We start from the raw sequence: 14,069 nt of genomic DNA on the forward strand, positions 1-14,069 counted from the left end.
CCCACGTTTTCATTCTGCATGTTCGTGCTTGCACAGGCCTTATATGTCGCTTGAACCGTAAAATTACTAGTGATTCACCAAATTTTATTAATCACAATCATCGTCATCATCATCATCATCATCATCATCACATCATTTAAGACTGATTATGCCTTTCAGCGCTCAGTCTGGAGCATAGCCCCCCTTATAAAATTTCTCCTTGATCCCCTATTCAGTGCTAACATTGGTGCCTAATCACAATTAATAAACAAAATGTAAATTGGAAGTAGGTGCCAAGGAATAACTGGTGAAATTACACACAATTTTCAGTAGCACTCTTTATTCAAAATTGTTGCAAGACTTAACGATATTTAAAAAAAAAACAACAATCATTTAACGAATAAGTCATAATTTACGATAGGAAAGGATTTTTAAATTATAATAAAGAAAATCACGCCAGTAAAAGTCAAGTACAGGCAAGCAATTTAACGTATACAACGCGACGCTGTATAAAATTTCAAGCTCAGCTAAATTACAGGTGAATTTCACTCCATTCATAAATGAATACAATTTGAATATATGGCTTCACTTTTGGTCAGTTTCCCATTTGGTTACAACAGTCGTACGTACGGCTGCCCACAACAGCCTCACTCAGGCCCATTAAATGGCGCAGAATCTAACTTCTAACTTGCCTGCAACATATAAAGACAATCCTGTTTACAATAGTTCTCAAAATGGAAAAACCAACACTCATGAGTCATGCAACCGGGGGTGGGGGGACACACTCACATTTAATACCATCAACAATTCCAATATGTATATAAAAAACTAATTTTACAAATTTCTCACTCACGCTCACGCCGGCCGGTGTGACAAAGCGGTTCTAGGCGCTTCAGTCTGGAACCGCGCGACCGCTACGGTCGCAGGTTCGAATCCTGCCTCGGGCATGGATGTGTGTGATCTCCTTAGGTTAGTTAGGTTTAAGTAGTTCTAAGTCCTAGGGGACTGATGACCTCAGATGTTAAGTCCCATAGTGCTCAGAGCCATTTCAACCAGTTTTGAACACACGCTCGCGAGGTAGGACTTGCGAACTTTTACAGCATTCTCCTTTCAAGGCAACAATTTCTATCCATAATGAAATGCCACACTTTTGCATGGCAAGAAAACACACTAATAACCAACTACCTGTATAAAACACATAAGTACGTTGAGTAAAAGCCTTAAAAGATATTGAATTGGAAAAACACACAACAGTTTTTGCTGACTAGAAACAATATAAAAAATACAGTACGGCGTACATTAACAACCTTGCTTGATAATAGCCAAACATACATAAACACATATTTACGTAAGTTACAGCTTCCAGATGAGCAGGAATTCGTTATGCAATTGACTAGTTCTTACCAGGAGGCAAAAATGAATTTTTCTTCTCTCTTAGAGTACCTTTTACACGTAAGTCTAGTAATACCAGTTATGACAGGCGAGAGAATGGATCAGGTCTTAGTGCCTTGCATTTTAAACAGTACAGTCATTTGTGCCTTAGACTTTCACAAACATGGCAGAGGCTAACAGTAGAATAACCGGTAGGTAAGCTAGGAGGGGAAAGAAACAATCCGAACCACAGATCTACTCTGACTCCCTCCCCCCCCCCCCCCTTTCGACCTCAAAAGGGGACAAACGGACCACTCTTTCTAACATTACCTCCTTCAACGGGAGGGCAGATGAGAAGGAATGGCGGGAAACCCCCCTAAAAATAAGGCTGATATAATTAACAAGAATAAGTATATTGAATTCAATTAAACTTCATAAAACTTGTTAACAATCAATACTCAACTCCTGGTGCGTTACGACTCCCAGGACTGAACCAACGCAGCACCTCCAAATGCTCTGCCGAGCCGCCCGCCCCCAGCCGTTTCAACGGACGCAGGAAGGCGCGCCGATTTTCAGAACCTCCTAGCCGGTCGTCAGCATATGGCCGAGCTGCAAATTAGGCCCCTGGTGGACCCACGCTCAGGAAGATTCCTTTCGCGACGAGCAGTTAATGACCCATACCACGGAGCCGCTGCTCGCGTCGCTTACGCTGATGCCGCGGTCTGCGTGCTGTCCCTCTAGCACCGGCAGAGAAGTCGCTTCTTGATGCCCCGACTGCCAACTCTCCACGAGAGGACTAAATACTTATGGTTTACATTTACAAATAACATAGATTAGAACGGCCACATAGATACTACTAAAGAGACTGCTTACACCACGCTTGTCCGCCCGATTCCGGAGTACTGTTGTACGGTGTGGGATCCGCATCACGTGGGACTGACGATGAAATCGAGAAAGTTCAAAGAACGCCAGCTCGTTTTGTACTATCGCGAAATAGGGGAGATAGTGCCACCGGCATGATAAGTGAATTCGAATGGCGATCATTAAAACAAAGGCGTTTTTCGTTGGGACGGGATCTTCTCATGAAATTTCAATCACCAGTTGCCTCCTCCGACTGCGAAAACATTCTGTTGGCACCAACCTACATAGGGTGAAATGATAAAATAAGAGAAATCAGGGTTCGCACAGAAAAATTTAAGTGGTCGTTTTTCCCGTGAGCTGTTCGAGAGTGGAACGGTGGAGAGACAGCTTGAAGGTGGATCACTGAACCCTCTCTCAGACACTTAATTATGAATAGCGGAGCAGTCAAGTAGATGTAGATGTAGACATTAAACTGACCATCCAACAAAAAATTAAATAATCGCCTTCTGCAGTACGGACGGCTGCGAGACGTGAAAGCAGATGGTCAGTGAAGTCGTGGAAGGTACCAGCAGGGAAGTGCAGCCCTGACGACTCCAGTGTCGTGGCCGGCTGTGCTTGATTTTTCGGTTGAGCATTCATGGGGCCAACAGCCCGACAGAGTTGGTCCCACAGATTCTCGATGGGGCTTAAGTCTGGCAAGTATGGCGACCAGGGGAGTACGGTGAACTCGTCCTGGTGCTTTACGAGGCACGGATGTTCACTGTGAGCTGTGAGACACGCAGTGTGGTGCTGCTGCTGGATGTCATCACAGAGAGGAAACGATCTACATGTAGGACCCTTCCGACGATTGTTGTAGGGCCACACGCTCCAACGGCCATCTGTCCGATGGAGCATAAAACGTGATTCATCTGCAAATATCACCTTTCGCCACTCAGTGGACATGCATGATCCAGGTTCCTGCTGTGGTTGCCTGTACACGGCAGTGTTCGTTGACCAGTCATTGAGAAGACACTGCAGACAGTCCCTTGGTTCACCTGTGTGGTCAGCTCCTCAACTATGTATATTCGTCCATACACATTTCCGCAGCCATCGTTATCCGCTTTCAGCTATGGCGTGAGGTGCACTACAGTTGCCTCAGTGCCCATTTCCCACAGCGCAATTCTTCCATGCTTGAAACCCTTAACCACGGCGGCACGCGAACGATTCACAGACTTAGCAGTTCCAGAAATACTTCCACCTTGCCCCGAAAACCAAACACAGTGACCTTTTGGAAGTTAGATAAATCTCTCTGTTTCCGCATTACGACAATGACTGCATTGTTTCCCGTGTCCCCCCTCCCCCACCACCACATGCTTTGCATACTCTCCACTGCCAGTGTTGCCAGAAGCCATCTGTGAGTGGTCATTGCACGTTGAGCTCTAACATAGGAGGTGGTCGCATTAATGTGGATAGACCGTGCATAAGTAGGTACGCACTTGATTGTGGTGCTTGCAAAACTATTGTGAACTGGAGCTGGCGTGTATTAGGTGTTCTTCAGACAAAAGTTACAAAAATAACCAGTTGAGAATCAGCAGCACCGAATTAAGACTGGAAATACACTATATGATCAATAGTAACCGCACACTCCAAAAACATACGTTTTTCATATTAGGTGCGTTGTGCTGCCACCTACTGCCAGGTACTCCATATCAGCGACCCCAGTAGTCATTAGACATCGTGCGAGAGACAATGGGGCGGAACTCACGGACTTCGAACGTGGCCAGATGATTGGGTGTCATTTGCGTCATACGTCTGTACGCGAGATTTCTTCACTCCTGAACATCCCTAGGTCCATTATTTACGATTTCATAGTGAAGTGGAAACGTGAAGAGACACGTACAGCACGAAAGTGTACAGGTCGATCTCGTCTGTTCACTGACAAAGACCGCCGCCAGTTGACGAGGGTCGTAATGTGTAACAGGCAGAGATCTATCCAGACCATCACAAGGAATTCCAGACTGCATCAGGATCCACTGCAAGTACTGTGACAGATAGGGAGGTGAGACAACTTGGCTTTCATGGTCGAGCGGCTGCTCATAAGCCACACATCACGCCGTTAAATGCCTCGCTTGGTGTAAGGAGCGTAAACATTGGATGACTGAACAGTTGAAAAACATTGTGTGGAGTGACGAATCACGGTACACAACGTATCGATTCGACTGCAGGGTGTGGGTATGGCGAATGCCCGGTGAAAGTCATCTCCCAGCGTGTGTAGTGTCAACAGTAAGATTCGGAGATGGTGGTGTTATGGTGTGGCCAAAAAATGGCTCTGAGCACTATGGGACTTATCATCTGAGGTCATCAGTCACCTAGAACTTAGAACTACTTAAACGTAAGTAACCTAAGGACATCACACACATCCATGCCCAAGGCAGGATTCGAACCTGCGACCGTAGCGGTCGCGCGGTTCCAGACTGAAGCTCCTAGAACCGCTCGGCCACATATGGTGTGGTCATGTGTTTCGTGGAGGGACTTGCACCCCTTGTTGTTTTGCGTGGCACTATCACAGCACAGGCCTTTATTGATGTTTTAAGCACCTTCTTTCTTCCCACTGTTGAAGAGCAAGCCGGGGATGTCGATTGCATCTTTCAACACGATCGAGCACCTGTTCATAATGTGGCGGAGTGGTTACACGACAATAACATCCCTGTAATGGACTGGCCTGCACAGTCCTGACCTGAATCTCATAGAACACCTTTGGGGTGTTTTTGAACGCCTACTTCTTGCCAGGCCTCACCAACCGACATAGATACCTCTCAGTGCAGCACTTCGTAAAGAATGTCCTGCCATTACCCAAGAAACCTTCCAGCATCTGGTTGAACGTATGGCTGCGAAAGTCCAGCATTACCGATGGAGAGCGCCACGAACTTTTAAGTCATTTTCAGCCAGGTGTCCGGAAACTTTTGATCACATAGTGTATTACCACATGTCAGTAAGTAACGTGAGCTCATGTTTGTGGGTAGTACCATTAGTGAATAGGAGAGCACTGAGTGAAGATAACAACGAAGTATCCGATTACTTCACTCCCTTCCCCGACTCTTCTGTCTTCTTTTCCTTTTAGTTTTAATTTCTTGTCCACGGGAGGGCAAAGTCTGTGAGGTCAAGATTCATTGTAGAACTCAGACGTTTTCTGTGGTACCGACAGCATCTTCGTCGACCCAAACCACCCGCCGCGCGCAGCTCTCTCGGGTACTGCACATTCAACACTCTCGGCGGTGTGCCGCCGTCTGAGCCCGCTCTTCCGTTGCTCGCTGTCTGTGATGGGGTGCGCCGCTCATGCACGCCACCAGAGGACGCTGCTTCACATGACCTCACTGTCACCAGCTATGATTAACCGAGGCATCTTTTTAAAGAGTCGCGCCCAGAGCTTCGTCTCTAATCGTACAGAAGGCTATAGAAATAGGATGACCCTATTGGACATTAGTACCTGGCACTATCACTCCGTCTTCAGGCCACGAGTGGCCTACCGTGACCAACCGGCCGCCGTGTCATCCTCAGTGGAGGATGCGGATAGGAAGGGCGTGTGGTCAGCACTCCGCTCTCCCGGTCGTTATGATGGTGTTCTTGACCGAAGCCGCTACTATTCGGTCGAATAACACGAGGCTGAGTGCACGCCGAGAAATGGCAACAGCGCATGGCGGCCTGGATGGTCACCCATCCAAGTGCCGACTACACCTGACAGCGCTTCGGTGATCTCACGGGAACTGGTATATCCACTGCGGCAAGGCCGTTGCCCTTAGTACCTGGCATTGACACATGTAACTGTACCCGCCAGGATAGCCGAGCGTGCTAACGCGCTGCTTCCTGGATTCGGTTAGGCGCGCCGGCTCCGGATTGAATCCGCCTGGTGGATTAACGACGACGGCAGGTGTGCCGGCCAGCCTGGATGTGGTTTTTAGGCGGTTTTCCACATCCTCCTGGGTGAATACCGGGCTGGTCCCCACGACTTGCTGACATTTGAAACACATTCGCACTATTTCACGATTTACAACAAGGGCGCAGACAGCTGGGGTATACACATTCCGTCCCGGGGGTATGGGGTGGCGGCAGGAAGGGCATCCGGCCTCCCCTTACAATTAACCGTGCCAAATCCGTACTTAACACTGCCGACCCTGCGCACAATGCGGGATACAGACTGTATGAAAATTGACTCATATAATTGTATTCAAGACTGTTTCTCTCTGTCAAGAACACTACCCTCAGTTGTATACATATCAGCAAGTAGAAGGTCGCACAACATTTAAAAATTATGTATGTTTCAATTATTAAGTGTCAATATGCAATATGAAAATGGATATAAATATATACATATATGTATATATGTTCACGTCTCTTCCTTAACCACTAGACCGGTTTCAACCGATCTTGGTACACACATAGCTCACTGTCTCAAAATCATCGTTGTGGGGATGAGGAACCATCTGCCTGGCAAAGGTGCGGGGGAGCCCACGACGTGCGAATAGACGTAGTCATGCAGTACTTGAGAATTTTAATACTTAGTGACCTTTGTTTTATTTGAGTTCGTTGGGTTTCAGTTCGTACCCATATTGCCATCTACTTAGTGTATTTTAGGCAACTTTTCCTGTCAGTTATGACGATACTGATGTAGTGACAATCCAGTACCCAGTCTTCAAACCACTGAGTGAATCGGAACAAACTTGAGATATAATTTCAAATCTTCAAGAAACTTATTCTCACTGACAACCCACACAAAATGAAGAAAGAAAAACCATCATCGCTCAATATATTTTTCTCTTTTCATACAGGAAAACTGCCACATGAAGCATGATGTTTTAATTTATTACTTCTGTACTACTAACAACATTCGCGACACATTTTTCAAACAGTATTCACATACATCACTGTACCTATCAGCAGAATTATATCATTGCTCAGGAGATATGACGTCATTAACACTGAAATGCGTGGAAAACGGCTGCTTCATGCAATACATTTAAATTTATAACTTCGTCGCTACTAATTCCATTCGACACACTTTTCGGAGACTGTATCCGCATCTAACGTTATATATACCCATAAAATACTATTCCTGTATGACACGTACTTCAGGAGGTATTTCATAAACACTGAGATGCTTGAAATTGTACTGTTATTAATCAATTACTAATCCACTAAAATAAATAACACCGCAGCATTTCGTCAGGTAACTGCAGTGTAAAAACTTCTTGGTCGCCGTCTCAAAGAGATAAGAGTAGACACGAAGCGTTTCGAATGGTACCGACTTTCAACGATCAGTACATGGGCGCCTGTTGCGAACTCATTGTGTCCTTACTATAGCTAATCCCCCTAATTTATGGAGATTACCAGTTAATGGTAAGATCGCAAAATACGTGGTCCAAGGTGACACCCCACAATGTAAGTATTGGTATTTGAGCAAAAAGGATGATGACCACTTTGACGGTCACTGCTAAAACATTGATGATGATGATGATGATGATGATGATTTTGGGTGATGGCCGCTAAATATCATTAGCGCCCTAACGGAAAGTTAGCTTGCCAATCTCATGGGTGGGAACGAGGGCTGTTCCCACATACGGAGATTTTATAATGTATTAAACTCTGCCTCCCTTCCCCTCCAATTTAGGTATGAGGTCTCACAGTTCACAAAATTTCCCCGCTCTTGTAACACTAGAATCAGTATCGACGAAGATGGTGGGCAGATATCCATTGAGGCAGACGGCTGCCCTGATGTCAGTATATAGGACACACGTTGCCAAAATATGCTGAGCTGAAAAATGGTACACGACGGACCTCACAGAGTGGTCGGTTGGTTGGGTTGTTTGGGTAAAGAGACCAAACTGCGAGGCCATCGGTCTCATCGGATTAGGGAAGGAAGGGAAAGGATGTTGGCCATGCCCTTTCAAAGGAACCATCCCGGCATTTACCTAGAGCGATTTAGGGAAATTACGGAAAACCTAAATCAGGATGGTCGGATGCGGGATTGAACCGTCGTCCTCCCAAATTCGTGTCCAGTGTGTTAAACACTGCGCCACCTCGCTCGGTACAGAGTGGTCGATCCTCCCTCCAGAAGAGGAAGCCATGTCCAATACGCGGCCTGGTAAGCATAACATCCATCCAGTGGTGAGACTGAAATGAAGTCTGCCATGCCTGTGTGGTTGATTTGAGCGACTGCAGTTTGTTTTCTGTCATCTTCAACCATTCAACCTCCCACTGCGAATGATGCGTCTGTCAGAAAATGAGATGGCGGCGTGCGACGGGATGGAACAATGTCGGACAACACCATCCCAACATGCCTGCTTCACTGCTTTGTCAGCCATTTCGTTTCCCTGTATCCCGATGTGGTCAGATACCCAGCAAAATATCACCACCTTGCCACGGTGTTTAGGCCGCTGTAAGGAGTCATGGATGATCTGAATCAACTCGTCTAAGGGATCTTCGAAAACCCTATTAGGGAAAACGGCAGAAAAACCGAGGGCATTAGCAAGCTGGAATACATCCTTATAACCAACGATAAAACAGTGGTACATACTTAAAATGGAGGAAAACAATATTGTAAAAACGTAATCTGGAGTACAAGTTTTCTTGTACCGCTTCAAGCTTAAAATCACTTTGGGCCTCTGAAGACACCAAGGTGGCAACGACTTCCATCCCTGGCTGTGTATTAGGAGGTCTGATAGATTCAGATCTTTGAGAAAGTCAGTAACACCTGTCCCGAAGACGCATGGAGCCGATTACTGAACAGCTGTCCAAAGATAGGGTTGCACCGTTGCACTAAATGCCAATGACTGTCGAGCCAAACGGATACGTCACCGAATTCATAGCGGTGGTTCACCAGCCTCTGCACACAGCCTCTGACCTGGGCTGGTCCGAAAAGTATCAGAATATATCCGAATGTCGTCTAGAACATTGATGTCTCGATCCAAACCATAGCATATCTTTGACTACGTTTAAATAGTTTGAATATACGTACTATCTTCCCAGGAGAAGATCAACTTTTTTAAATCAGTCTCAGGCATTTGATGCCCAGTACTTAACCATAACATAATTGGGAAGTGCTAGGAAATCCACGTACGTTTATTGATCTGTTTATTGAAAGCGCCCTTTCACTTAAGTGTGTAAGTTTTAGCATGAGTAAACAAAGACCATTAAAACCTTCATAAAAATAAGAAAAGGTCCGATTATAATAAATCCAAGATGTGGACCACCGCTATATTAATAAAGAAGTCTGTATACGCCATTACTCCTCCCGCCTTCTGAACTGCTTTGCTCTTCTTCAGGTGTAGAGCGCATACCGGCAAGCGCCCGTGGCTTTGCTTCCTCAGACCGTCCCTAGCCACCAACCGGAAAACGCTCACCTCGCTGCTTTGAACCGCTCGCATAGGCCGGTACTTCCGTTTTAGCGTCGCTCTTCTCTGGTCTCCATTTCGCGTCTGTCTTCTTCGGGCGGATTCGATTCTTGGCGCAGAAAGCAGGCGCCCGTGTATTACGCGCTCCCTTTCATGTAGTCAGAAATTAAATTTGAAACGCGGCGCAGTTGCGGAGGCGTGTTCATTTACCACCGGCACGTATGAGCTGACACACGCACACACACACACACACACACACACACACACACACACACACACACACGAACACGCGCGCCCAGAGCTGAGCGAAGCAGCTACCGTAGAGGCTTTAACGAAAACGGCTGTTGGGAGGATGTTTCGTCCTCAAAGGCGTTCGCATTAGCAAACACCTCCGTGCTATATCTCGATTTCTGCACCCGTAGAAACAAAGTAGGGAAGACAGAAATACGGAATGGAATTAAAAGGAAGCATGAAAGAAAACAAAACATGAAAAAAAGACCCGTCCTCCGTTCTAGAAAATTAAGCAGGTTGATATAACTAGACACTGCCTGTATTTGTTTGGATTTCGTATTTGAGCTGTAGCGCGTTCGCTGCACAGCGTTGCAAAGAGACGAGCGAAGGCGAGCAATTTGTTGTTTTAGCGCTGCTGAAAAGCGGCGTTCTTCTGCTGCTGAACGAGATTCGGCCGAACATTTGCGTAGCGTCGCCTGTTGTCTAGAGACTGCATACTGCCACACAGAGAGCTGGCGGCGAAACACAGCATCGGCAAAGTCTGCGTTGCGTCTTCCCTCCCTTTTTTAAGGTTCCGTATCTCATTCAGTAAAAATAAAACCCTTATAGCACCAGTTTGTTGCCAGTCTGTCTTTTTATAAACCCTTTTCCTCAAAAACGGGTAAACTTATTTCGTTGAAATTTATGTCCAATAGTAAAGGTCTGTGGTCCCTTGGCGGTGTAAAACATGTAAGTTTCTAAGTCAGCACAGTCAAAAGACACGGCCATTTAGGTCACAACTGTTATACTCGAAAACTCACTCGTCGAAATCTAAAGGGTGCTTTCCGTTGCCCTAGAATCATGAAATTTGGCAGGTTTAACAGTACATGTAAAGGAAAAATCAGAACGTGTATATTTGTAATTATATAACACACAAAAAATATTTTTATGTCGTTCGTTGTCCGACTTCAAACTTAAAACACTCTCGAAAGTCTGGGAATTCCCAGGACCGATATCTTGCCAGAATCAATGTCGATAACAGGCAGAAGTAGTCGATACTTTCGATTTGCGGGATTGATTAATTACCTGTATGCATCATTAAGTTCGTACATAACCCTCAGATTGCGAGTCCTGTTCGCAGCTGGCTAATTTTTTCTATAAGTATTATGGGAGGACTGTCTGCAGAATTTCTACCGTTACTGGATACGTTATCTGTTCCTTTTGAGAAGCGTGACTGCGGAGTGTGCTACAATTAATCTGCGTTCTCCGAGAACAGCTATTTTAGTGGAAGTGGTACAAATAAAACAAGTATATTCATTAAATATAAAACAGAATATAAATTGAATTTTACTGAATTTTAATTAAATTCCTATAGAACTTCCAGACTCTATTAACTCCTAAGAGCCACTCATTCAACCGCCGTCCTTCTCTCTCTCCCTTCTCTGTCACCTTACTTCTTAACTCTGGGTTTTTTCTGTGTCACCAGCCAGTAACCTACCGAAGGATAATTATGGTGCTATTTAGTTACGTAAGATGAGAATTCGTGTAGGTAAAATGTAATAAATGTTTATGACATGCAAACAAACTATACTCTAGTGCAGAAAATGTCTTAACAATGTAGTTCATCTCATAAATGCTACACAATAAATTAAATATTCAAGTAGATATTCTCTGTTTGCTTTCTGTCCTTACAAAACAATAACTGAAAGGAGTATTTGTTTGGGTAAGTAAACGGAAGAAACGTTACTCTTTGTGTGGAGATATAAACACAGTTTATTTGATTCTTTTCCAAAGAGGTACGTAACGAGTTACAACATTTTCAGACAAATATAATTTTTATTATGTAACTGATTTATTTGAATCAACTGTTTACAAATCAATTTAAACGAAATTTTCATGAATCTGAATTATGAAGATAGAAACGTTCAAATTTTTAGGGGTGGACGTAACATGCTATACGTAACTGTGTAGTATGGCTATCGCTATAACTGTTGAGTACTACCTCTCTGTTAAATGATAACGTTTGCATTCAACTGAAGATATATGTTTGTCACTATTATTCAATGTGACTGCGTCTATGAACGGAATTTGACTGTAATGAAAGTTATTTAGCTATTCTGCGACATGCTAACAACACTGTCATTCCTAAGTCGTCGTATTCGTCCGAAGAGCTTTACTGCAACTCCTGAAATATAAATCAGTTCTTCACTAAGTTAAGATAAACTGAAATCTGATGCAACGTGCCAAATCTTACTATTTCGGTTGTTATATTACGGTGCCAACTGTTGCCAGACAACGTATTTACATATTCCACTATATGCTTTCATTATGTTGCGCAATGTTAAATATAAACTTGTTCGAGTACTTTGATATTCAGTATTCAACACTACCTTCCGCCCTCATAAGTGTCAAAGTTGGTAACTATCTCACTGTTTCGTCATATAATGCAACCTCACTCATCAGTCGTCCCTAACTGTCTTCAACTGGTTCGCTTGCTGTCGTTCTCCATGGGTATATTTTACCGTCTGACGTCAGTGCGTAGCGTCCTTACGTAATATGTGATGATATTCATTTATTACAACATTTTTCTTCACACCATTTAGTACTGAACGCAACACTCTTTCAATAATTTTGTTTCCTGGGTCATGTCCGCATCCAGTGAAACTGTGCGTACTCTGTATTTTTGGGTTCTGGGTTCATTAACATCTTACTTTAGGTAAACGAAGTTTATTTGTTCGTCGCTGACTGAAATGGAAGGTGACATGGGCGGTTGCCGGAGATAAGATCACCTTACAACTGACTGTGTTCGGATGGATGTTGTGGTGTTTAAACGAGGCCTTCAAACGTGTGACCATTTTCCTAAATGGACACCTTGATTTGTGTTCGAAACGACCTGCGGATGGGATGAAAAGTTTTTGGTCTCAGAGAACATCAGTTTTCCTCCATGTGCTATCTTGAATCCTAAATAGATACCTCGATTTGAGTTCGAAACGATCTGCGGATGGGATGAAAAGTTTTTGGTGTCACGGAACAACAGTTTTCCTCCATGTGCCATCTTGAAGTTATCTGAGGTTGCGAGTTCGATTAAATAAACATGATTCTTTAAAATCCGTTCGTGTTAAATTTGGCAACCATGGTGATCATTCCTGAGAACCACGGCATCGTGACCATCTTCCAGGAAATCTGTTGTTTAGGTCGTTTAGAAGATGCACGGACCTGTACATTCAGGACACGGGCAATCATTGGCACATCTCACACAAATTAACGTTCCGTAAACAGAACATCCATCTGAACAGTCAGTTATGTACAGCATGTTGCATCCACCCATAAGAATTTAAACTTGTTTAGTTCCCTAACTAAATTTGATTCAGTAACATAAAGGAACATTATTATATTTAAAAAATTAAAAAAATACTTGTTACTGAAATTCCCTGGAAACTGACTAAATAAACTCTGTTCATAACCCTAGAGATCGTTACTCTTTCCTATTGAAATAAATATTTCTCTCATTTGTTATTTTGTAAATTAAAGACTAAATTACATTACCTGAAACACCCTGAACAATCACGAATTCTACAAAAGAAACTGAAAGTGTATATAAAATAAAGCAATAACTCAATGAGATCAGAGACACAGCAGCAGTTGCCGTTAAAGTTTTTCTCAACGATTATACCATGTTCACAAAAACCGAAAAATATTTTGAAAAAAAAAAAAAAAATATATATATATATAGTGTGTGTGTGTGTGTGTGTGTGTGTGTGTGTGTGTGTGTGTGTGTGTGCAGGACAATTTTATTTGTTTATTTTATATGCTTCCCTTTACAAACGACAAGCCACCATGAAACTAAGGCTGGTAGTATTTTCACAATATGAAATTGTACTGATATAGACTGTGGTTCAAATGGCTGTGAGCACTATGGGACTTAGCTTCTGAGGTCATCACTCCCCTAGAACTTAGAACTAATTAAACCTAACTAACCTAAGGACATCACACACATCCATGCTCGAGGCAGGATTCGAACCTGCGACCGTAGCAGTCGCGCGGTTCCAGACTGTAGCACCTAGTACCGCTCGGCCACCCCGGCCAGCTACAGACAGTGAAACATATTTGATATTTTTTGTATTTAATTAGGTTTAACAATATTGTAGCGTATGCTGGATGTTGGTGGAGTTCTGATGACAGTGTTTATAGTGACTAGCCCTTTTATTGTGTGGCCGAAGGACAATGAAAATGGACGCTGCCAGACAGATGTTAAAACAGTATCATCCATACTGCCGTCGT

The sequence above is a fragment of the Schistocerca piceifrons genome, chromosome 3 (assembly GCF_021461385.2).
Source record: "Schistocerca piceifrons isolate TAMUIC-IGC-003096 chromosome 3, iqSchPice1.1, whole genome shotgun sequence".
In the NCBI taxonomy this organism is placed as follows: Eukaryota; Metazoa; Arthropoda; class Insecta; order Orthoptera; family Acrididae; genus Schistocerca; species Schistocerca piceifrons.